The sequence below is a fragment of the Fukomys damarensis genome, unplaced genomic scaffold, assembly GCF_012274545.1.
Source record: "Fukomys damarensis isolate Sample0158 unplaced genomic scaffold, DMR_v1.0_HiC HiC_scaffold_36, whole genome shotgun sequence".
NCBI lineage: Eukaryota > Metazoa > Chordata > Mammalia > Rodentia > Bathyergidae > Fukomys > Fukomys damarensis.
The window spans coordinates 13,110,705-13,135,751 of NW_022900948.1; the positions used below are offsets into that span (position 1 = coordinate 13,110,705).

A 25,047-nucleotide genomic window follows, 5' to 3' on the forward strand; every position below is an offset into this window, starting at 1 on the left:
AGGCAGTTTAGTGATTTAGCAAGATCCTCTCTCAAGTAAAAAAAATTTTAAAGGGGTTGGGGCCAGGCATGGTGACACACCTCTGTAATCCCAGTACTCAGGAGGTTGAGGCAGGAGAATCACTGAGTTTGAGGCCAGCCTGGGCTACATAGTAAGACCCTGTCTCAAAAAACAAACAAAAAAAGGGTTGGGAATGTAGCTTAGTATGAAGTCCCTGAGTTCAATTCCTTGTACCACAAAAGAATTGTGTGTGTGTGTGTGTGTGTGTGTGTGTACATGGAAGTCAAATATTACTATAGTTTTTGATGAAAAATATTAATCCCCAACTCTGCTCTTTTTCACCCCTGTGTCACTCTCCAGTGACCCTACTCTGAAATCTCTTCGTTATTTCACTGGGTATGTTCACGTTTCTAAAAAATTCTTTTTTTTTTTTCTTGATTTTAAACATTACCTTTTGACTTCCTAGTTTGGAAGACAAAAACTTAGCATTGCTATACCCATCTTCACAATTTCTATTTAAATTAATAGCCAGTGTTGACAATCTCTGAACTTTTACTACCACATAATTTTTTTTCTCATTGAGTTTATTGGTACATTTTAGGTATACAGTACAGTTACATTCATCATTGGGATTTTGTACCTTTACATGACAGGTCTTGGATCTCATTTTTTCCCTTGTCCCTGGCCTCTCTTCACCCCCTCCTCCCGTCCCCCTTTACGACCACATAATTTATAATATATAATAACTTTTCATACTTGACTATATTTTGTTTTGTGTAGTGTTCTATATATCTGTCCCTAATTCTTCTCAACTTCCTTAACAGAGCTATGAAAATTCTTCCCAAACCAATTTCCCAAATGGTCAAACACAATTCCTTTTTTCTCTGCCTAGAATGTTTTCTTCATTTATTGTCTATTTTTCTTTTGCTCAGCTTAAACATCATTTTGCCAGAGAGACTTTTTCCCACCCACTTTTAATCAGGTCCTCCTATGGTACTGTCTTATAATGTATATTCATGGCACTCATCACAGTTTATAGTTACTTTTTTTATTGGTGAATTGTCTGCCTTCTACTAGATCATGCCTTGAGGACAAGAATAATGCCTTTTTGGATTGCCACAATGTTCCTAACAATCAATCTCAATTCCTGGCCTATAGGAATCTTTGCCCAAAGATTTAATTACTGTCCTTGAAAGAGGGAGGTGTTGAGGAGGGCCTAAAATTAGAGCACTTGTAGGAATTCAAAGAAAGGATAGATGAGAGAAGTAACCTTTCTTAAAGCAGAGCTATGGGGCTTGGGGAGGCTCACATGATGTTCTGTCTGGAAATAATTAGACCTTTGAAGAAGAATCTTGTCAGCCCATGAGTTCATGTGGAGTCACTTTCACTGTGTTCTGTTGACACTGACCAATTCAGGTAGTCATGTACCTAACAGTGTTCACTGGGTGGGAAATTCTTGATTCACAGATAACTTGCAAATTCATTCTAGCTTTCTTTCTGTATTTCCCCTTGGGACATTTCCTGGGACAGAGTTGCTTTACCTTACATCTACGGGGAAACAAAAAACAGAGCCATGAAAAATGTTAAAGAACTTAAGCTAGAAAACCTGTTAAAAACACTGGTTATGATAATGACATGATTCCATATTGTAAATTTGTAGATTGAACAGTAGTATGGCCTCAAAAAGGCAGTAGTGAGCATTCAGGTTCAAGAAAAGGGAATTCCTGGTTCATTTTATTGTAGTTGTCATACATACTGAACCCTCACCAGTCACTTCCTGATGTCTCATATATCTTTTCTGTAATGCCTACCACCACTGTGAGACAGGTATTGTCCCTATTTTAAAATGATACTGAGGCTGAAGGGGGTCAAATAACTTGCCTGGTGCTGAAGAATTTGTTAAAAACAGAGTTGTCCCAGACCCCAAAAAACAAAAAAACAAAAATCCACAGTAGAATTATAAACCACCTTTTTCTGTCATCTACATTCCTCAAAAAGAAACAAAAATGAGTACCCTAAGCTGGAAAAATAAATCAGGATTCTATTTCTTCATTGTAGTGGGTATTAGTTAGCTAAAGTGAGTTTCTGTGCCTTAAATAAAAATGTATAATTAGGGACTGGATTTCAGCAAAATGAATGAAAACCAAAGTGTAGCTCAACTGAGAGCAATTTATTAGTAGAATCTAGTGACTTTTCAAGAGCTAGAGGGTTTGTTGTTGTTGTTGTTGTTATAAACTGTGTATAGTAGCACGTACCTCTGCTAATCCCAGTACTCTGGGAGGATAATGAAGGAAGATTGCTAGCCTGGGCGATTTAGTGAGATTCTATCTCAAAATAAAAAAAGTTAGGGATGTAACTCAGTACAAAGGCCCTGGTTCAATCCCCAGCAGCGCCCACACACACACACACACACACAAAGCTTGAGTTTTCTGTTCAAACACAGATGATTTTAATTGCCAATATAACATAAACTAAACTCTGATTAATTAATAAATATGCCAGAAGACCTCTAGACAGACCTGACTTTTATGATTTCACTGTCTTTCTTTTGAATGCAGCCATTCTGAAGCCCTACGTAATAGCCATAGTGACTTTTGTTCATTCTCGCTTTGTAAACTAGAAACTCCACAAAGGCAGGCATCAGGTCTGTTTGTTCTCATAGTTCATGTTGTACAGGGCCTGGCATGTCATATGTGCTTGATTATTACTTATTGACTAATTATCCTGTCTTTGGGCAAGACGTTGGTATCTTAAGGTTTTCAGGACCACAAATGACTTCCTTTAGACAACTGCCTGAAGCAGGAAAGAAAACCATCTAGAGCCCTGCTGGTGTGCACGTGTGCTGGACTGTTAGATTCCCCAGGTTCTGCCTCCTTTGGGTGATACCACAAAAGCTTGATGCCAGATCAAGCAGTGTTTTTAGCAAAGTGGCTTGTTTTTGTTTTTGTTCTGAGGTCGTGATATAAATGGATTATGGTATTTCCTGTCCCCAAGTGAACTCAGTGGGGCTGCAGCTGGCAGTGAGAACATAGGCTTTCTCTGTGCTGGAGCCTCCCTATCTCTAGAGATGGCACCAGTAAAAGCTGACCAAGAAGGAAATCCCAAACCCTTTTCCTGAAATTCTAAACAGCTTGAGAAGTCGTCTAGGTGGAGTTGGAATAGCTCCCAGTGAGGAGAGCAGAGGCTTATGTAACTTTATAGACTGCCCTTTGTAGGAAGAAGCACTGTTCCACAGCTACTGCATTCTTTCCTAGCTGGTCAGCAGGCCCCATTGGAAGCAGCAAAGAGGACAGAATTGAAGATTGGTGAGGTTAGCGGGGAAATAGAGAGTGGGAAATGTCTGTCATTCTGGCTGGAACATGCTGTTCTGGTTCTCTTGCTGCGACTCCCCTCTCGGTGAAGGGAGGAGGGCATGGAGGAGGAGGAGTTGTTCCTCGGATACTTCCTTGCATGTTCCAGAAGCCAGCCACTGCTTCTTGTGTCCTCTTCAGCAACCCCATACCTCAACAAGGAGAGGACCTGAGTGTGTGTGAATATGCCCGCGGCTGTAATGTACCACATTCTGTCCTGAAGAAGCACATTTTTCCAATTTAGTTTGGTGATGTTTCAGTTCATCCTTAGTTCAGTTCAAGAAACAGTTTAGTCATCTACCATGTGCCAGGACTGAGGCAACGCTAAGTGACTACAAAGATGTAGAAGATAATTTCTATCCTTACCATGCAACAAAGAAGGAAAGAGAAATGTGTACAGATATAATATACTCCTTGCCTTGAAAATGTATATAATTTATTCCATGTATTATATCCTTAGGGCTTTATGTAATGTTTGCAGTCTTTTTTTTTTTTTTCTTTTTTCCAGTACCAGTAATCTAATTCAGGGCCTTGGCTTGCCTGGTAGGTGTGGTGCCACTGAGCTACATCCCCAGCCTCTTATGCTTACAGACTTTACTATAAGGATAGCAATCAGATTTATATCTACCTTGCACTAATTCAGGATAAGCAAAAGCAAAGAATAATCTGAAGGATGATCAGGAGTTAGCCAGACAAATGAAAGGTTAGTGTTACAGTTAGTACAGAGGTGATGATATAACTGTGGGACAAAAGTGAGACAGAAGAGGTTATGAGGGACAGAGTGTAATTTTAAGGAGTTTAGATTTTATGGAACACTTCTGAAAGTTCTTCTTTGATATATAGCTGTATGTGTTTATGTGACATTTCAGTACAGTTAAATAATACATAATGATCAGATTAAGGTAATTGATCCATAAAAACTTAAAACATCTTTATTCTGGAAATAAAACCCTCTGTTAGCTATTTTGAAATACATAATAAATTGTTCTTTTAATGATTGTGAAGCCGGGTGTGGTGGTGCACGCCTGTAATCCCAGCACTCAGGAGGCTGAGGTAGGAGGATCGCTGTGAGTTCGAGACCAGCCTGGGCTACATAGTGAGTTCCAGGTCAGTCTCAGCTACATAGTGAGAGCCTGTCTCAAAACAAAACAAAACAAAAAGATTGTGCATGAATGTATGTGTGTGTGTGTGAGAGAGAGAGAGAGAGAGAGAGAGAGAGTGTGTGTGTGTGTGTGTGTGTGTGTTACTAGGGATTGAACACTAGGCCTTTGCACTGAGCTATATCCACCCTTTTATTTTAAGATAGTGTTTTACTAAATTGCCCATACTAGACTCATACTTGAGTCCTCAGCCTGCTAGAATACTTGAATTATAGACATGTTTCACCATGCCAGGCTCTTACTCTTGTGAAGAATAAATAACTCTTAGATCCAGTAAGTCCCCAATTTAAGTATGAATTTGACTGTATTGATTTGCCCTGAATCACTACCATGTGAAATTGTCATGCTTGTCATTAAGTATCTTGTCAGTCATTAATATTCAGATTATAGAAAAGGGCAGACTAAAAGATCACTGCTATTTAGACCAAAGCCCAAACAGGCCTTAAGGCATTTGCTTATTGTTCTAAGATATTCAAAGGCTATTAGCAGGGCATTAAGGTGGGAACAAGAGCTTTGGAGTGAGTCAGACAAGAATTCCAAGTCTAGGGCGGGGGATTTAGCTCCTGGTGCCACCACCTGCCTGGAAAGCACAAGGTCCTGAGTTCGATCCCTGGTACCAAAAGAAACAAACAAACAGAATTCCAAGTCTAAATCTTTTATTTTCTAGCTCTGTGATCTTGGATGAAGGTAATCTCTGTAAGAGTCTCAGTTTTGTCAACTCAGAGTAAGGATAATATCTATTTGTAGTTATTATAAAGATTAAAAGCACATTTCTGACAAACATGTATAGTGAGTAGCATAATGGACAATAAATAATAACTAGTATAATTACAAGTATTAATTAATCTTTAGCTATAGGTTGTTTCCTTCTAGCTCATGGTATATGATGAGGTACGACTTCAAAGATTCGTAAGCATTTGTACATGGTTCTTAGGTTCCTTTTGTACCAGTTCGGTCCTTGTTTACAAAGCCTGTATCAATTCATGATTATGCCTACATTCACAGTCAGCCCTGCCTCTGCTCAAAATGAACTCATCCCTGCCTTCAAACTGTTTATCCATATTACTCTGTCCAAACCCATCTTGTTGATAGTTTTCTTATTATTCATACCCTCCTATATGGAAGTGGAGGAGGAGTTGGTGCCTGAGGCAATTCAAGTGTAGCTTTGGAACCTGGGAGCAGGAAAAATGGTCTTACAGAAGCATGGGATAGTATTATTAAGCATAAATAAAAATATAAAGATGCTTTGTGGCTCATTATGCACCCCAGAGTGATAATGCCATAAGTGAAATTCCACAGATGCTTTTGAAATGCTTTGAGGAAAATTAGCCAGTGTGTCAGATCCAATGCAAATAACCTCAGGATTCTTCCTTTACATTCCTCAGTTAGTCCTTAGGGGAGCACTGCCTCTGAAATGTCTTCCTCAGTCCTGTGGGAAGAGGAAAGAGTATCTCTAGGTGGATCAGAAGTTTGAGATACAGACCTCAAATAATAAGGTTTTTAAAGTCGAGAGTAGGGGTCAGCAAATTATGGTATGCCAGGATGTTTTAGTGTGAGCCACAAACTGAGAATGGTTTTTACAATTTTAAAGTGTTGTTTAAAAAGAAAAAGAAAAAATATATATTTTATATTTCCAAGTTGCTTAAAATAAGTTTCAGATGTTCTCACCATAAGAAATGGTAAGTACAGTATGTGAGGTGCTAAATGTATTAATTAGCTTGATTTAATTATTCTACACTGCACTCATAAATCATAACATTTTATACCATGTAAATGTATACAATTATAAGTATTTTGATATTAACTGTGAAAATATATACTATTATAAATTACATTTATATGTCAATATAAACAATGTAAAAGAAAAAACATATGGCATAATTATGTGGCCCACAAAGCCTAAATAGCTACTGCTTGGTCCTTTACAAAGAGTTTGCTAATTCCTGATACAGAGGCCCTCACTGAAGCCTGAAGCAGGTTCAAATATCTGTTTTGAATCCCAGGGTAGGCACTGGCAGATAAGAAATGTTAGCATCAATGAAGAATAGATTTCTATTTCTCCATTCTAATAGTTCTGGAGACCTGGCCAACTAACCCCATACTGAGGAATTGCTGGGCTCGAAAGAGTGAAGGCTTGTGTTGGATTTTACAGTATTGCTTTTGTTCTTTCTGAGCAGTGGTATAGGTCCCTTCATTAACACTGTTTTCTCCGGCCTGTAAACTAAATCCAGTGAGTCCTGTTGCTGATTGTTTTATCAGTATGGTACAAGCCTCAGATCCATGTCCTGAGCCTCTGCATACGGAATTGGGTTTGTGACTCCTAGATAGAGCAAGGGGTAAATACTTGCAGGTTTTACCTTCTTTATTACACATTATTGGAAATTAATACTTATATCTAGATAAGCAGATTCCTATTTGTCTATTTTCAAATCAGAAGTGAGGATTTTAGTTCTGAAATTCTTGATGCTGAATTTCTGTGGACAGATCAAGCCCACTTCTCAACATGGCCACAGTGACCTAGAAGACAGAAAAACCCCGGAGAAGGCCAGGGTTCTCTACCCATAGGCACAGATGCCAGTTATATTTCTGAAATATTTAGTTCAAAGACTTAATAGCATTTAAATTTCCTCTTATTTCTTTTTATTCTTCAATTTTTTCCATGTCTCATTACCAAAAGATTAATATAATTGAACTTTTTTCCTGGTGATAAACCAAACTTAGAGCTCAAGAAGACAAGTAGCTTGCCCCAGATGACCCAGCAAGTTGGAGAAAAAGCCAAGAATGAAAGCAGTGTTATCCTTGGGCATCCTGCCACTATTCAAGCATGGGTAGCTTCCAGGTGGAACTGAGGCCAAACCCCTTTATCACTAGTGATCAAATGTGGTTGTTTCTGGAGCTACAGTGTTCTGATGACCAGGTGAATAATCCCTGAATGACAGGAAAAAATGTATTGGATGAATGGTTCCCTGGCTTGCCTTCCTGCCAGAACCCTTGCTCCTTAAGGTATTTGTAGGTTGTGGCACTGACAGTGGTTATGAGTCAGTCACAAGCAGAAAAATGAGGCAGTCACTGTTATTGTGTGCTTGGCTACTTTCTTTGCACTTCAACATTCCTACCTGGTGTGTGATACATTTTTGTCATTCCACAGAAATCTGCTGTATGCACAGCCCCACAGTAGGCCTGGTCTGCCTCTATTTGCATCAGCTGTCCCGCTGTTGTTGGGGGACACAGTTGGGACAGTTGTAGAGTTCCAGATGCTGTGGTCAAAATGTAAGATCCCTGGGACCTCATTCTCTAGGCCTTGGGGATAAAGGAGCTTTCCAGAGAGTTTATCGGGGCACTGGCTCCTGGCTGGATGAGGGCTGGCTCCTTAGTGGTTTTAGCCCATGTCTAAGAAAGAAGCTCTGGTGACACAGATTTTCAGGGAATTTGATGTACTTGCTAAAAACTGTGCAGATCAATTGAGGGACCAGTCTAACCTATCCTTTGTCTGAAACATCTTATACAACTCTGTCAAACAGACTTCCTTTTTCATGTCAGCACTCACTGCACTGGTCTGCAATTTGTGACAAGGCTGAGCTCCTGATTAGTTAAGTGGCAGTCTTTCTATGATTTTATTCAGATTTCTTTTCTTTTCTTTCTCTTCCTTTCCTTCCTTCCTTCCTTCTTCCCTCCCTTCCTTTTTTTCATTTTGTTTTGTTTTAAGATAGGATCTTGCTATGTGGCTTACACTGGCCTCACATTGTCCATCCCCTTGCCTTAGCTTCTGAGTGATGGGATTACAGGTGTACACCACCACACACACCCAACCATTCAGATCATTTCAATGTAACTAATTTGTGAGTGTTTATATGTGTTCCCTGACCAAAGCAATGAATGAGATCTTTTGTACAAGGTCTACCTGACTCAAGAAAATACTTTGAGCAACAGCTTTCAATTTGAGATCCATCTGGTCCCAAAGATTTGGGACTAGACAGCTGGATATGAAAACTGTTTGTTTGTTTGTTTGTTTTCTGTTTGTTTAATTTTCTTTTTTTTTGCCCCTTCCCCTTCCCTCTTCCTGTTATCACAGAACTGTTTTTAACAAAGCTTGCTTCCTTCAGAATCCAACTTAGCAACCTGGAGAAGCCTCAGGCCACTCCTATAGCAGGAAGCTGCCCTACATTTGGGCAGTAACCAGTAGAACTTGATACTGACGCCAGAGTATAAAAATAAACACCTCCTACAGTTCTGTCTTAATCCATTGGCATCAGAGTTGCTATTATTAGTCTGTAGTCTCACAAGCAGCTGTGATGGGCAGACAACAGCCTGGATAGACCTATCTTGCCATCTTGGTATCAGACTGTCCCTCCCCTTCACCCACTGGGATCTGATCTAGGCCTCAGGAGAAGCACCATCAATCTGGGAGTATGCCCTACCACAGGTAACGGAGTAGTAGTATCTTTGGTCTGGGAAAGCTTGAGGCTCCCAGGGTCTGCAACCAATCTAGAGTGTAATGACCATAGCATAATTGATTCAGGCCTAGAGCTAGAGAGAGGGGGAAAAAGGAATATGACTTGCTTTCCTTTTTTTTTTTTTGACCACCCCTGCCCCATAGCACTAAGCCTAGGACCTCACACCTGCTAGGTATTTTAACACTGAGCTATACCCCAGCCTCTGTGTGTGTGTGTGTGGGTGTGTGTGTGTGTGTGTGACTGTGAGTTCGAGAGATTAAAGTACATACCCAGACCCAGACCTTTTCTCACTTTTTCTTTAGAGGCAGGAACTCACTGAGTTGCCCAGGTTAGGCTCAAACTTGCAATCTACCTGCTTTAGCCTCACAGAGTGCTAGGATTTTAAGTGTGCACTACCATGCCCAGTATTTTTGACTCTTTTAAATAATTTTTGCTTGTAAATTCCCTTGACCTGGCATCTCTAGGTTTTCTGGAAACTAGAAAAGAAGAGTAGAGCCAGGTGTGGTGGCGCACACCTGTAATCCCAGCACTTGGGAGGCTGAGGCAGGAGGATCACTGTGAGTTCGAGACCAGCCTGGGCTACACAGGTCAGTCTCAACTACATAGTGAGACCCTGTCTCAAAAAAGAAAGAAAGAAAGAAAGAAAATGGTCATTTGCCAAAGATATAATAGTAGTAGTTATAATAATAAAATAATTCATACTGAATACTTATGTGTTAGGTAGTATATATAATATCATATTTAATTTTACCCCAAGCCTTTGAGGGGAAATGTCATGATAGTTTTACACCTGAGGGACTCAAAGTTTGAGGGGATGACTGACTTCCTAAAGTTCCTTAGCTAGAAATTCATCAGATTTGAATGCAGTCCCATTTTAACACCAAATCCATTATATGAACAGTATAGAATGTAGGCTTCTGAAGCCTCAGGACGAAGCCTGACCTGCTTTTTAAATTTTCTATGGCTCACTTTAGTCTGTCTCTCTCTCTTTCTTTCTTTCTTTTTTTTTTTTTTTTGAGGAAGGGTCTCACTATGTAGCTCAGGCTGCCCCTGAATTCATTGTGTAGTCCAGGCTGGCCTCAAACTCATGGCACTCTTCCTGCCTTAGCCTCCCAAGTACTGGGATTATAGGCATGCACCACCACTTAAGTCTTATAACTAAAGAAAATATTGATACATAGAAATGCTCTTTGCTACCACTTGATAGTGAGTCCAGCCCAGTGTTCTTGCAAGTACAGTGAGCTGTACTCTTGAGACCATCATCTAAAGTCTACTGGAAGATAAGGCCCCTCCACAAGAAACCCTCAGCTCCAGCGGAGGAGTCTCAGGGAAAGAACATAGTCAAATTGGAGCTTGGTTCCCTAGGGGAGCAAGGCTTTGATGGCTGCTGGCAGTCATGCTGAGGGAGGGCTGTACTTGAAAGGTTTCCTTGAAAGGCAGCGAGGCTTCCCTCCCCTCTTTCTCCTGCCTTCCCCACTCTGGCCCCACAACTGGCTGTGTAATTCAATCTAGATTCTTCTCATAGCCTACTTCTCTGTGCATATGTGCCCCTTTATTTACAGCTTTGAAAAAACTGATTGGATAGCGGCTTACCAGCCTGCATGCTTCAGTCTGCTGTGTAGGGAAAGGGGGAACAGAGAATACCGCTTCCTGGATCCCAGAAGCCAAAAGGAACAGCAAAGGATAAGCAAGGTGTTGACCACTGAACAGGCAAGGAGCAGTTTAGGGGCCTTTTTTGTTCCTGCTGACTTACACCTGCAACTATATATTTGAGAGCCATCCTCCAAGCTAAGCAAGTTGTGCCAAAGCTTTCAGCACTTCCCTGGTACAGTCTCTGCTCGGTGGTCTTGCTCCCTCTGCTGCTCACCTATACCTAACACTGGGAGACTTTATCCTGTGGGCCTCATTCACAGCTGCATTCTTTGTCCCCTCATCTGAAGAATTCAGTCTGTCAAGGTAGGAACTCAGTCTTCCCTAATTCCTATAGTCATTCTCTCTCCCCCAGCCTACATCCTCAAAATAAAGTGGATTTACAGCAAATTCTCAACCTCTAGAAACGGATAACTGTAGCAGGCGCCTGGGAGTATAGGTGTGTGTGTGTGTGTGTGTGTGTGTGTGTGTGTGTGTGTGTGTGTGTCAGTATGTTCATGTTGGAATTTTAAAAAAACCCAAGAGAAAGGGTTTTTATTAACACCTTGCATAGGACCCTTCCCTGGGGCTTCAGATTTTAATTTGATTTAGTGTCTGATTAGGTCTGAAAAGGGGTCAGGAGGTCATCTAAGTGAGCTTTCTGCCTCCAGACGCGTGTTACAAGTTGAGTAAAGGAGGGAGTCAAATGGTTGCCCTAATGGAGAAAAAAACATTTACTGGCTAGATCACTGGAAAAGAAAAGGTATTTTTCTAGACATATACTTTTTGAGCACAAAGAGACCCTGGAACAAAGCTAAGTTTATCATTATTATTAGACTTTTATGGAGAAAAGGAGCACAGTACAGGGCCAGTGGCTTTTCCCTTATTTTCCTGGGTATAGCTTCCCAGTGCTGCAATCTGTTCATTAAATTTGGGCATTGGGAACTTAAACTACTGCTGAGCCTAAGAGGTAAAACCTTGGAACCTCTTGAAATTTCTTCCCCAGCTATTCTGTCAGTGGGGTTTTTATGGGGAAGGGTAGGTTGGTAGTGGGGATTTAACCTAGGGCCTTGTGTGTGCTTGGCAAGCCCTCCCCCACTCACCTACACCCTATCCCTTTCTACTTTCTTTTTTTCAGGGGGGGCGGTGTTGAGACAGGGTCTCACTATGTGGCTGAGACTGACCTGGAACTCACTATGTAGCCCAGGCTGGTCTGGAACTTCCAACAAACCTCCTGCCTCAGCCTCCCGAATGCTGGGATTGCAGGCGTGCACCACACCCGGCTTTCTACCTTATTTTTAAATAGGGTCTGACTAAGTTTCCCAACTTAGGCTGGACTCAAACTTTCAATCTCACTGCCTCAGCCTCCCAAGTAGCTGGGATTGCAGGTGTGTAGCACCATGCCTAGCTGTCAGTGTTGTTTTTTAAAGGTACCTGCGTACTGTATTTCCAGTTCATTGCCTGTGTACTGTATTTCCAGTTCATAGGGAGAAGATAGGTTTGGGAAAAAGAAAGTGTACACCAAGTGGTCCTAGGAAAGAGCCCATTCTGCTCCAGAGCTGAGCCTTTTCCAGAGCGTTTGTAAATTGACTTTTAGGAGTAGACTTTTAGCTGAACTTTTCTACAACATATGTAAGAAGCCAGAAGCAAAGCAACTTCTGTGCTTGGAAAGAGGATGCTATATTAGGGAAGCATAATAAGGAAGCAGCTGGTGTGTCTGGGACAGTCCTTTAGGCTAGGGCCCTTCTATCACACTCCCAGCATGTTGGCCAGCATCCAAAATAACACAAAGCCAGCTAGGAACTGTAGCTTTCTCAGCCAGAAGCAGCTACTCTCTACCCCAAGGAAAGACAAATGACCTACTGGGCGTTGGCTGCCATTCCATTTGTGGAATCAGACGCCTGAGGCCTCCGCCAGGTGTGCTGAGGCATCTCACAGCTTTGTTTGTTCTCTGCAACTCAGCCCCAGACACCCACAGGAGTCACTTCTTAAATCCCGTCACTTACTTCTTAAATCTCGCATTCTTTCGGCATCTATCTTGTATTTCAGAGAGAAATACTTGTCTTGTAGGAAATTCAGAGCTCCATCTCATTTCATGTCTTCTAGTTATGTAGAACCTTGACAGGGGATGAAGGGTCAAGCTGACTTTCCTGAATTCCCATACAGCACAAAGTTCATTTCTGTTTTGGGAAGTTAAATTTGCTATTAGCAAAGTTAATATCACTTTATAAACACTTGGTCTCAGAGCCATGAAGAAAGAGAAAGAGAAGTGTAGATGATTTCTCACACATCTGATTTTTTTTCTTTCTCAGGAACTATCACTGAGCAATACTCCAGCCCTGAAGGGATAGTTTCTATCAGTTAATCATTTATTTCACTCCCCAAAACCATGCTTAGTCCTGCCTTTGCCTTTGCAGAGAGGTTTCCAGAATTCTCTAAACTGGAGAATCCTCTGGAGGTGTCTTTCAGGGCCCCCACCATGAGGAAAAGGAGTACATGGAACTTGAGACATTCCCTCTTTCAATCACAATAACTCTGTTCTATGTATTAGGGCTGAAAAGTTTTGAAGGTACTGTTTTAATTGTCTCCTTGCTGCCCTGCCCCACTCCAGAGACACATTGACATGATTTTAACAAAATTACTGAGTCCTTCAGGTTGAGCTGTTACCCCTGAACATCCAGCCAGTGCCACAGAGCAAGAATTCAGTATATACTCATGGCTTGATTGATTGATTGATTCACAAGAGCATTTTGACTGATAGCCTCTGGATAATTCTAGATAAGAATAGACTATGGTTTATCATATTTTATTTTGATTTGTTTCACTTGAGCATTTCTGATCTTTGCAACTGGAATAAGCCAATCAGTCTAAAGTGAAAACATAACCAACCGTGGGTTTTTGCTGCAACACAAACAAAAGTACTTCCTATTGATTTCCAGAAGTAGCCAGGAGGTGAAAAGTCAGTCGATTACAAAGAAAGACCAGGAACAGAAGTTTATTAGGATTGCTTCATCTTGTCATTTTTTGTTTTTAGTACCAATTGCTTTTCCTATGAATTACCTTAAGCAGTTTCCACAACTACTTAGTGTTCTGACTGTGGGAACTGCAGATCTCTTTCTCTGTTATGCTACACTTAGAGTACCATGAAAACTGCTTATCTGCAGGATTCAAAACACATCTGCCAGGGCCAGGGATTTAGCTCAGTGGTTCTGCCACCTGCCTCACCACCAGCACCAGCACCCGAGTTCGATCCCCAGTATAAAAAAAAAACAAAAAAACATCTGCCTGGTGGGTGGAGGTGACTTAATTTTGTTTTTAATTAACATGTTAATAAAAGTTATAATGTATTGGGTTTTATACAAAGCCGGAAAACAGCTATTTAGTAGAAAATTTGGGCAAATTAAAATAAAGTCTGAAATTTTAGTTCATAATAAGGTACTCAATGTTAATAGCTTTGTTTTAAGGAATGTACCATGATTATGGAAGATGCAAACATTAGGGGAATTGAAGAATGAATGTACAGGAACACTGAACTACCTTTGTAACTATTCCATAAATCTAAAATTGTTCAAAAATATTTAACATTTATAGGGATTTATATAGAGCAGTAAAGGTCTTCACAATGAAAAAGAAGCTGTCAAATAGTACCAAATTTGGAATAATCTGAAGATAAAATCAGTAACAGATTGTGATCCAATAAATTTCTTAAAGAATCCATATTTATACAAAATAAATAAATGGAGAAAGGAAGGAAAAGGAAAATCTTTCTTATATTAAAATGCAAGCTTATATTAAAATGCCAAAAATTATAATTTTTTAGCCATCACAGTAAATAATTCGGGCAGTAATCATCAAAATGGGTGCTAAAAAGATTGGATGAATATTTGATGGGAACAGGATATTTACACAATCTAAAAGTAATCTCATAGATTGCTTGTGACAAAGAACATGATGACTTTATAGGTAGGTGTTATTTTTATTACCATTTTATAGGAGATGGAAGCAGGGAAAAGCTAGGTAACTGGCCCAGGATCACACATGTCAATATTATATCATCTTGTAACTATTAAAATATATTACATTCAAATAAACTGATACACAATTTAAAGGGTTACTTATTAAATCCAAATTAAAGTTTGTTGTGCTTCTTGAATTCAAGGATTCATGTTTCCTATCACTTCTGGAATATTCTTTGCATTTTGTCTTTTAGTATTACCTCTTTTTGATTCTCTGCTGTGGATTCTGATTAGAAGTATAGTAAGCTTTCTCGGTCCCTCTTGTCTTTTAACTTCTCTTTAATTTTTTTTCTGGTCTTTTTATGTTGTGATGATATAAATTCTACAACTACATTTTATATAGTTCACTGACTGATTCTCATTTCATCTTTCTCTAATATGCCCTTAAACTTGGCCATGGAATTATTTCAATAGTTATGTTTCTAATTTTTTTTTTTTTGTACCGGAGATTGAACTCGGGACCTTGCCCTTGTGAGGTAGGCGGTGGCACCACTGAGCTAAATCCCCAGCCCTAAATCTGTCATTTTATTGTTTGATATTCACTCACAGTGCCTTGCCTCCATGTGTATGGGGGTGGGGGGTACTGGAGATTGAACTCACGACCTTGCACTTGTGAAGCAATGCCACTGAGCTAAATCTCCGGCTCCTCCTCCATGTGTAATTTTAATCTTTGGCTACAAAATATTTTTGCTTGTTCTTTAATTTTGATAATATTTTTTTTAAAAGAAAGAAAAGTAAAATCTTCAGATCTGGTGATGTTGCTCAGTGGTGCAACACCTTCCTAGCAAGTGTAAGGTCCTGATTTCCAGCCCTGGGAAAAAAGAAAGGAGGGAGGAGAGGGAGGGGGGGCAGAGGGAGAGATATCTTGTCAACTTAATTTGGGAGAGATTTTCTTTCATAGGTTTGCATCTACTTCTGCTAAAAGCTGTGGAACATCACCAACCCTGGATTACTTTGGCCTCCAGGGGGTCCCAGCTTCATGTAGGGGTTTTGGTTTTAGCTACCTCCCTTACTTTTCCAGTGAGCTATCCCCGACCCCCGGTACTAGAGATTGAACCCAGAGCCTCATACATACTAGATAAACATTCTGCCTCTGAGCTAGACCAGCCCTTATGGTTGCCATGAGAACAGAAGTGATCCTTTGGGTTTTGGCCCACAAGGAACCCCTGCTTCCTCTTCCTCCACAGCACATGATTTTTTACATTCTGGGGGTTTAAGGAGTAGCCTTGATTTCCCCTAGTCACTGTGAGCCATGAAGTACTTTTAAAAAGTATGTGCTGTATAGCTAGTAATGTAGCTCAGGGGCAGAATGCTTTCCTAGTAGTCATGAGGCTTTGGGTTCAATCTCTAGTATCACATACAAGAATATATGTTATATAGAATCTAGTTTTTTGCAATGGAAAAGTTCCCATAACATTTTGTTCGTAATAATATAGGAAACAGAAGTATCTCTATAATTTGATACTTTTTTAGTAGTTTATAAGCCTTTTTCAAGGCCATTAAACATTCCTTTGTAAGCATAATTTTTATGGTTCCACATGTTCCATTATGGTACATGGATAAAGCACTGTTTAATTGGATAATATTTCTATTTTTAGCTGTTTAGTACGATTTGATTTTTGGAATATTCTGTTCTTTTATTTTGTAAGCAGTACTGCAGTGAACATCATTGTGTAAATATGAGATAAATAAAGAGATACAAGGAAAAAGCACAACTGTAATTCTAGGGAGGAGAAAGCCAGAACAAAAACAAGAAAACTAGTTAGGAGACTAGTTATTAATTCAGAGGAGAGACAGTGCAGGTCTGGATTCTGACAGGTATAGGGACATGATGTAGTATCTGATAGTCTGAGATTTGATTCTGGGAGTTGAAGAAGAATGTCAGATTTCAAAATCAACAACAAAGATAATTGGAAGGCAAAATAATGCCAAGGTTTAGAAGACTTCAGATCTGAAGCTTGCAGTAAATCTGTATCCAAGTAGAATTCCAGTATTTTTTTATTAGACAATAAGAAGCTAGGTATGGTTGTACGCATCTGTAATCTCAACAGTGTGACTGAAACAGCAGAATCAACATTTGAGCCCAGCCTACGTAATTTAGCAACTTAGTAAGATCTTGTCTCAAAATTAAATACATATTTTTTTCATTATTTGAATGAGGCTTTTGCTTTGTAGCCCAAGCTGGCCTCAGACTTTCAAGGTGATCCTCCTAACTCATCCTCCTCAGTGTTATTACAGAGGCCATGGATTCAATCCTCAGTACTGGGGGAAAAAATGAAGAAAGGATTTAAGAAGTAGAACTAGAGCTTGGTGTGGTGGCATACCTGTAATCACAGCAGTCAGAGAGGCTGAGGTAGAACAATTTCAAGTTCAAGCCCAGACTGGGCAAATTACTGAGATCTTGTCTTTAAAAAAAAAAAAAATGTTTTTAAGTTTAAAAGCAGCTGCTGGTGTAGCTCAGGGCAAAGACTCTGAGAAGAAAGGGAAAAATAGTAGAACTAAAAGAATTAATGCCAAAGGGAAAAGGTTAGAGTGAGAGAAGATAGCTAATCATGTCAGAGGTTTGTTTGGTTTTTTGTTTGTTTCCAGAACCAGGGGATGAACTCAGGACTTTGCACTTGCCAGGCAGGCATGGCACCACTGAGCTACATCCCAGCTAGACAGGTTATTTTTTTATTATTATTATAACAGTTCAAATATTACCGAAGGCAGATTTCTGTAGATTCACCTACTCTGGATAATTCACAAAAATGGAATCAGTCAATATATGATGGTTTGTGTTTGTCCTCTTTCACAAAGCATATACTGTTTTCATCATGTGTTGTTGTGCCATGTACCAGTACTTCATTCCTTTTCACTGCTGAGTAGAGTCTGTTGTGTGGATAGACCACATTGTGGATATCCATTCACCTTCTAGTGAACATGTTGGTGGTTCTGATTTTTTACTATTATGAATAATGCTCTATGAATATATGTGTACAAGCTTTTGTATGCACATGTTTTCATTTCTCTTAGGTATATACTTTAAGCAGAATTGTTAGGTCTTTAGGTAACGCCTAACATTTTGTGGCATTGTCAGACTGTTTTCCAAAGGTCTGTACCATTTTACAATGCTTCTAGCAGTATAAGAAGGTTTCTGTTTTTCCTAAATTATCAAGTTATTATTGTCAGTATCTTTAATTTTAGATATTCTAGTAATTTAGATATTCTAGTGGGATCAAATAGTACCTCATTTTAGTTTTGATTTGTACTCCCTAATGACAAATGACACTGAACATCTTTTTATGTGCATGTTGACCATTTATTTGTGTGTCTTCTTTGGAGAATTGTCTGTTCAGATACTTTGTCCATTTTTTATTGGTCACTTATCTGCATTACAGAGTTACAGAGGTTCTTTATATATTGTGGGTAGAAGTTTCTTATTAGATAGATGATTTGCAAATTTTCCCCCATTCTGTGGGGTTTTTTTTTTACTTTTTACTACTTGATTGTGTCCTTTAAAGAAAAAAAGTTTTAAATTTTTATTCATTTTATCCATTTGATGTTTTGTCACTTGTACTTTTGGCATCATGTCTAAGAATGTGATAGCTAACCAAAGGTCATGATAAATTATTTCTTTACTCTCTAACCTTCTTTTTAATAGATCTTTTTTTCACCTGAGAAACTGAAGTCTTCTCCTAAGCCTTGAGTCGTCTTTCTACCACCCACTTTCATTTACACCCGCATAACCTCCCTTTTAGTTACTCTTGCTCAATAAGACCTCAACTAAACACTTTCTCTATGTCAAGCACTGTGCTAGGTTTTATGTATAACAAAATAAAAAATGATACTGTCTTATATACTGATATTAGGAATATAAGATTATAAATATAACTTGTACCTTGCAGTCTAGAAATGCTGTTAAGGCAGATCTGGAAAAAAAGAGCAATAGCCATGTTAAGTGACACGTGATTTACTTAATCAAAACTTCATATGAACTTATGTTAGTTTCTGATGAAATCTACATGTGTATACAGTGGAATGATAAAATTATGGCAATATGCTTTCTCTTATAAATTATTTAGTTGTTCAAGGCTGGCCTTGAACTTGCAGTCCTCCTGCCACAGACTCATCGATAGCTGAGGTTACAGGCATGTGTTGCCACACTTGACAACTTTCTCAGATCTTGATGTCCACAGGGAGTACTGGAACTGATCCCCAGTACCACCTCCCACAGATACCAAAGAATGACAGTAGTGAACCTTGGGAGGTGCCTCAGGCAAGGCTATGCTTAGAACATGTCTGTATTCAAGGGTAGTAGTAGGAAGCATTGGCACTGGTATACAGAGTGCAGCCACCTACTGTACAACTGGCTTTTGCTATGATTTCTCTACTATTATTCCCGCAGAACTGGAGCAGAACCTGGGCAGAGGAGGAGCAGAGGACTCAGTAGGTCTCCAGACAACTGAGGCTTTTCTCTGGCCTAAAGCAGACCACTCCCTGGGCTTTCCTGTCCCTAGGAAGATGGGCTCCCTGGACTTTCAGGCTGACCAAATGGATCCTGCTTCCATACAGACCTATTTTGACAAAATTCAGCACTGACCAAAAACTGATGTATGTGAGTGTTCCTTGACTCTCTAAAGATCCAGGGAACTGAGTTAGACACAGTGTTATAAAAGGAGCCTATAGCCACGTGGTTCTAAGACTCATTTTCCTGCCTTGTGTGCAGAAGCCTGCCTACAGCCCAGCCTCTTCTCCAGCAGACCCCACTGCAGTTCCCTGGGCATGCGCGCGCACTAGGAAGCCTGGTGCCAAGCATCCGAAGGGACTGAGCTCACAGTGTCTGCTGGTCTCTGTATCTCCCTTCAGGGCCTCATAAATCCCCTCCCAGCCTCACTGCCCACCCTGATGTTAGTCTGGAATCCTAGTGAGAGGTAAAAGCTGGAAAACAGGGAATCATTCAGAGTGGGCAAAAAGAGGAGGGAGAAATATCTGGCTGGGATCTAAAAGGAGGAGCCTAAGGAAGGAAGGAAGCTTCCAGGCTTTGCCCGGGCTTCTTCCCTAACACTCCTAAGGGCTAGAGAGGAGCTATTTCCACCTCTCCCTATTTTTCCCTTGGTGTCTTAGTCTCCATCTTCCAGCGCTGACTGCCCTGTGTAGCTGACTTTCCTCTACCCTCCTCCTTCCCTGGGCTAACAGGCCCACAGGGACTGATGGGGAGGGAGGCTGAGTAGCTGTGCTGTGGGCACGCCTGCTCCTTTCCCTTCCCCCTTCCCTTAGCAGCAACGTCACCGCAGTACCAGCAGCCGGGGCAGCAGCCAGGAGACAGGCTGGGATTGCGCAGCCTCCCTGCATTAGCTAGGATGCCATTGTATTAGCAGAAATCAGATCTTAGGGAATCGGCCCACTCCCCCCAGTGTGGCCCTGTGGAACAGTGCCTCAGCTGGAGCTGCCAAGGTGAGCTCGGTGGGAGCACGAGAAGAACAGAAGCCTCCGGTCCAGCTCAAGGCTCCTTCAGAGGTATGGCACAGCGGCGCTGGGGGCGGGGCGGGGCACAGCCGAGGATCACGGTCGGTCGGAGTTTAGGCCCTGGCTTGTGAGGGATGGCTTTGTCTTTCTGAGAGAGACAGACCAAGTGAGATTATCAAGGGAAGAAAAGACCAGGCCCTGGGATACTTTTACTTTTAAAAAATTGTAAAATACGGTAGAAACCAGTAAGGCAAGGAAATTGAAAAGCTAATTTGTCAAGAAGCAGAAGAGCCCGCCCTTCCTTTCTGGGCAGTTCTAATGAAGCTACTATAGCGAGGGTGGAAGGGGTCAGATCTAGAAGCAAAGGTTTAATGGGAGGAGACACCCTAAAGCTACTGTAAGTTTAGATGGAGACCATGCAGAGATCCACACGGCTTTCAAGAGCAGCTGGGCAGCCTACCCTCCACCACATGCATACATACATGCACATAGACACACTTGCAGTATCTTCTGGTGCTGTGGGAGCCACCAGGCATCCACCTTAGGATGGAGTAAGAAAGAAAGAATGTTGACCAAGAAGATGTCCTACGGTATATGGGAGGACGATGTCACTGCAACTCCTAGGGCACCTGACCTGTTAAAATCAACCTTCTTATACAGATTTAGCTTCCTAGTAGGAAGAGAGCTAAGCATAAGATAAGCTACCACGCCCAGATCCTTCCCTTTTCCCTTCGGTCCTGCCTTAAGAAGACCCTCTGGGGGTGGGGGGAAGCTATCAGTCCCATGGAGGCTGCTCAGGAGCTCAAGTCAAGGTCAGATTTCTGTAGAATAATAACTGAGTGCCACTGTCTTCCCTGTCTTCCTTCAGGAGGCCAAAAAGAGAGGGAATGAGTTCTGTGACTAGCAGAAGGACACTGATTCCAGAGACAGGAGAGGCTTTCTTTTGGATCTTATCTGCCCAGAGTTGTCCTGTTGCTGAGCAATAGAAGAGTTCCTTAAATTCCTGTTTCGATTAAACCACATTGGTAGGAGAATCCACGATAATGGGAGACAGTATTTCCACAGTGTGCAAATATGTATGTGGTGAAGGGATAACCTGGCAAACTGTGGGAGTGTGTTAGTTCCCGGGAAGCATCTAGGGACAGGAGCCACAGAGCAGAGCAAAGGAGCTTTAGGAACCATGGATGGGGCTGGGACATAGGGACTGCGAACCGGGACCAGAGGGACAGGGGGCAGGATTTACGAGTGTTGTGGGAGCGAGAGGACTGTAGGAAATAGAGAGTATCTTCACCTATATAAATAGAGGCTAAAGTGTGGGCCCACTCAGGATGGGTAGGAAACAGCTGCTGTGGGCAGCAGGGTGGTCTAAGGACTTTAGGAAAAGGGTGCAGTCCTATAAGTTTTCTTTGGAAGGTAGTTACAACATAGTTAAGAATGGGGCAGACCTGGGCTTGAATCCCTTAGCTCTGTAACTGTGGGCATATCATTTAAACACTCTAAGCTTCAGTTTTCTCTTCTGTAAAATGGGAATGATCATGCCTACTTGAAAATGACATGGTAGAATTAAAGCTGATATATGTACATATATAAGGGCTCAATAAGTGATCACTAATAAATGGGATTTTTATGATAGGCCAAGAGATATTCATTTAGGACTAGGCCCAGGAAAAGGACTCTCAGAGACACCTTTCCATGAATCTGGCACGCTAGACTTCACTACTTCATGTAGCTAGAGGACTCATCTTTTGGAGGGCATCTTTCCACTGTCTTATTATTTTGTATCCTCTGTTGCTTTCCCAGCCTCATCATCTGTGTCTCTCCATTTAATCGGGGTACAAAAAGAGTCTGGCAAGAGCTCTTCTCAGTGTTTTTCTTCACCTTTACGTAGAACAGTATTAACTTGTCTTGATAAAGAACAAGCTACTCTTAGGAAAGAAGTCTTAGATATGCTTCCAGGAAATGTTTTCTGTGGTGTTTAAATCAAATCAAAAGCATATTATCCTCTCAGTACTTGCGGGGTGGGGACTGCTGGGGATTGAACCCAGGGCTTTTTCACTGAGCTATCTGCCCAACTCTTTTTCTTTTTTATTTTAAGATAGGGTCTTGCTAAATTGCTAAAAATGCCTAAGCTGTGCTCAAATTTGCGATCCATCTACCTCACTCCTCCCAGAGTGCTGGGATTATAGGTATATCCAACCACGCCCAGACTCTTAGTACTTTCTTAACTGGTAAAGAAAAAAGGTAGAATTCCTGAGTCCCTCTAAATTCTGTTTTTTATTCACTGAATGATCTAATAGTTTCATTTTTCTGGGTGTCACTTTTCTTATTTTTTAAAGTAAAGATTACCCTGTTTGTTTTGGTAAATCAGTGTGAGGATCACTGAGATATGACATACCTAAAATGTGCTTTCTAAAAAAATGTGAAGGGCATAGGGCAAGGTACAAATGCAGGCCCTGATGAGATGCCTGCAGAACTTCCCTGTAGCTGGCCAATTGTAATTGTTTGTGGAGGTACCGCTAGCAGCCATTGCCCTTGGTTGTATGCAGATCAAGGAGTAAGACCTCTCCAGGATACAAAAATATAGAGTAATACTAGAAATCAGTCAATAAAAGATCTTTACACTTAAAGTGACATTGGACGTACTCTAAATGTAAAAGCCAAAACTATAGCTTTTGGAAAAGAAAGAAAAAATTTTTATGATCTTGGGATAGGTGGATGTTTCTTAGTATACAGAAAACTTTAACCCTAAAAAGAAAAAGTGATAAATTAGACTTCATAAAATGAAAAACTCCTGCTAACAACAGCCAAAATGCCACGGTGGGGGAGCAGGCTTCCACTACAGTTGTGAGACAGCAGTGTCCTGGCACTTTCTGCTGGCCGTCTGGAGCTGCCAAGATCGAATCGAGTAGTATGGGGGCAGAACAGGCCAGCCACAGACTGACAGGACATGTTCACAAGACAGGTCCCTGACAGAGGACTTACACTCAGAATGTTTTAAAATTCCTATAACTCAATAATAAAAATACAAACAGTTCCATTTTCAATGAATAAAATAGTCCACAAATAGCTGAGCACCTGTCAGGCTTAAACTGTGTAATAAGTTCTAGAGACAGAGCTGCTTACCTGTCTCTGATCTCTGGTCTGCATTCTAGTCTGGGGATAGATACGTAAACCTAAAATAACCCATATGCCAGCACCCTCCAGTCAAGGGTTCCTTTTTCACCTCCCACATGCACCTTTTCTTACCCCTGGTTTAGAAGATCAGGTTTCTCTGTCCTGTGGATGACTGTTTTGCATGCACTTCACAACAATGGGTCTGTGGGCCAGCCCATAAAGTCTTAAACTATATGTATATTTGTGACTGTCTCTGAAAATAGTGCTTTGGGGGGGGTGCCTATTATAGATCAGTAATGACTACAGCCCATAGGTACTCTTAGAATTATTGCTATATCTATAAGAAATTTCTCTGTCCTCCATTTAATCCAGGTCTTTCTTAGAATTTTGGCCTGGACTCTTAGGAGAAACCTAGTACTATATGTAAGGAGAACTCCCTTCCTTAAAGAAAAATATTGCTTAAATTCTGTATATATAGTATATACAAATTAGGATATACAGATGAAACAAAAACTTAAAATAATCCAAAACTGCTCAGTAGAAATTGACACCCTTAATTTTTTTTGTTGTATTGTTTCAGATTTTTTCCACACACGTAGATTTTGTTTTTCTTTAAAATGTGTCATATTGCCAGGCATGGTAGTAAATGCCTGTAATCCCAGCTACTCAGGTAGCTGAAGCAGGATAAACACAAGGTCAAGTCCAGCCCAGACAACTCCTGAGAGACTGTCTCAAAATAAACTTTTAAAAGAATTGGGGATATAGTTTAGTGCTCCCCCTGACCAGTGCATGGAAAGGCTGTAACATGCTATACATGCGGTTTATAATTTGCTACTTTCAATTAATATTTTGTGAACATCTTTCCAGTCAATAATCATATTAACAGTACTCTATTATTGTTGTTGTTTATTGTTTTGAGATAGGCTGTCATTGTGTTGCCCAGGCTGGCCTCAAATTTCTATACGTAAGGAATCCTCCTGCCTCAGACTCCTGAGCTGCTAGAATTAAAGTGTACAACATCCTACCCAGCTAATAGGACATTATTCTAATGCTCCTCTGTTCTGTATTTTTATTATTATTATTGGAAGTTTTCAACTTTCTCTTATCCGTAGGGCTGGGAATTTAGCTCAGTGGTGCCATGTCTGCCTTGCAAGCTTGATGTCCTGAGTTTGATCCCCTGGTAAGGAGGGGGGCGGTCTGTTACCCTTAAGCATATATATATTTGAGCCTAAACTTTTCTTAGTGAAGGAAAAGAAGAGAAACGAAGGAGAGAAGGGGGAATTATCTCATGTGTCTTACGGCAAAACTTCCTCAAAAGCATCTCATCTCTCTCCAAAATGCCACATCCGTGCCTCTCAGCTCGTCTCACCTCCTGTGCAAATGCCCAGCCCCTCCACTGCTCAGTGCTCATTCCCTTCCTCACTCTTCCACACCTCTTGCTATAAATGTTAATTTTCTTTTTTTAAGGGGGTTCTGGGGGTCGAACTCAGGACCTTGCACTGGCGAGGCAGGTGCAGTGCCACTGAGCTAAATCCCTGGTCCCATGAGCTAAATCCCCAACCCCACTTTAATTTCTTATTTTGACAAAACTTTTATACGACAAGCTTACTGAGACATAATTCACAAATCATAAAGTTCAATCATTTTCATATTTCTGACTGTGTAACCATCACCACTGTCTGATTTCACAACATTTTTATCTCCCCAAAAATAACCTCCATAGCCAGGCATGGTGGCGCACGTGTGTAATCCCAGCACTCAGGAGGCTGAGGCAGGAGGATCGCTGTGAGTTCAGGACCAGCCTGGGCTACACAGTGAGTTCCAGGTCATTCTCAACTACATACTGAGACCCTGTCTCAAAAAACCAAAAAAAAAA

The 25,047-nt window shown here is 40.8% G+C and overlaps 1 protein-coding gene across 3 annotated transcripts in view; it reads left to right on the forward strand.

Annotated features, from left to right (window-relative positions):
- The window catches only part of Rusc2 (RUN and SH3 domain containing 2), a 60,248-nt gene that overhangs the window by 13,508 nt on the left and 21,693 nt on the right, over positions 1-25,047 (forward strand). The window contains exon 1 of one of the 3 annotated variants that reach the window (XM_010619313.3): positions 19,635-20,108. The exons of 1 other annotated variant lie outside the window; for it this stretch is intronic. The gene's annotated coding sequence lies outside the window, so the exon portion shown is untranslated. Of the gene's footprint in view, positions 1-19,634; positions 20,109-25,047 lie in introns of those variants that run through there. One more of the 3 variants, XM_019206796.2, reaches the window with a different exon arrangement.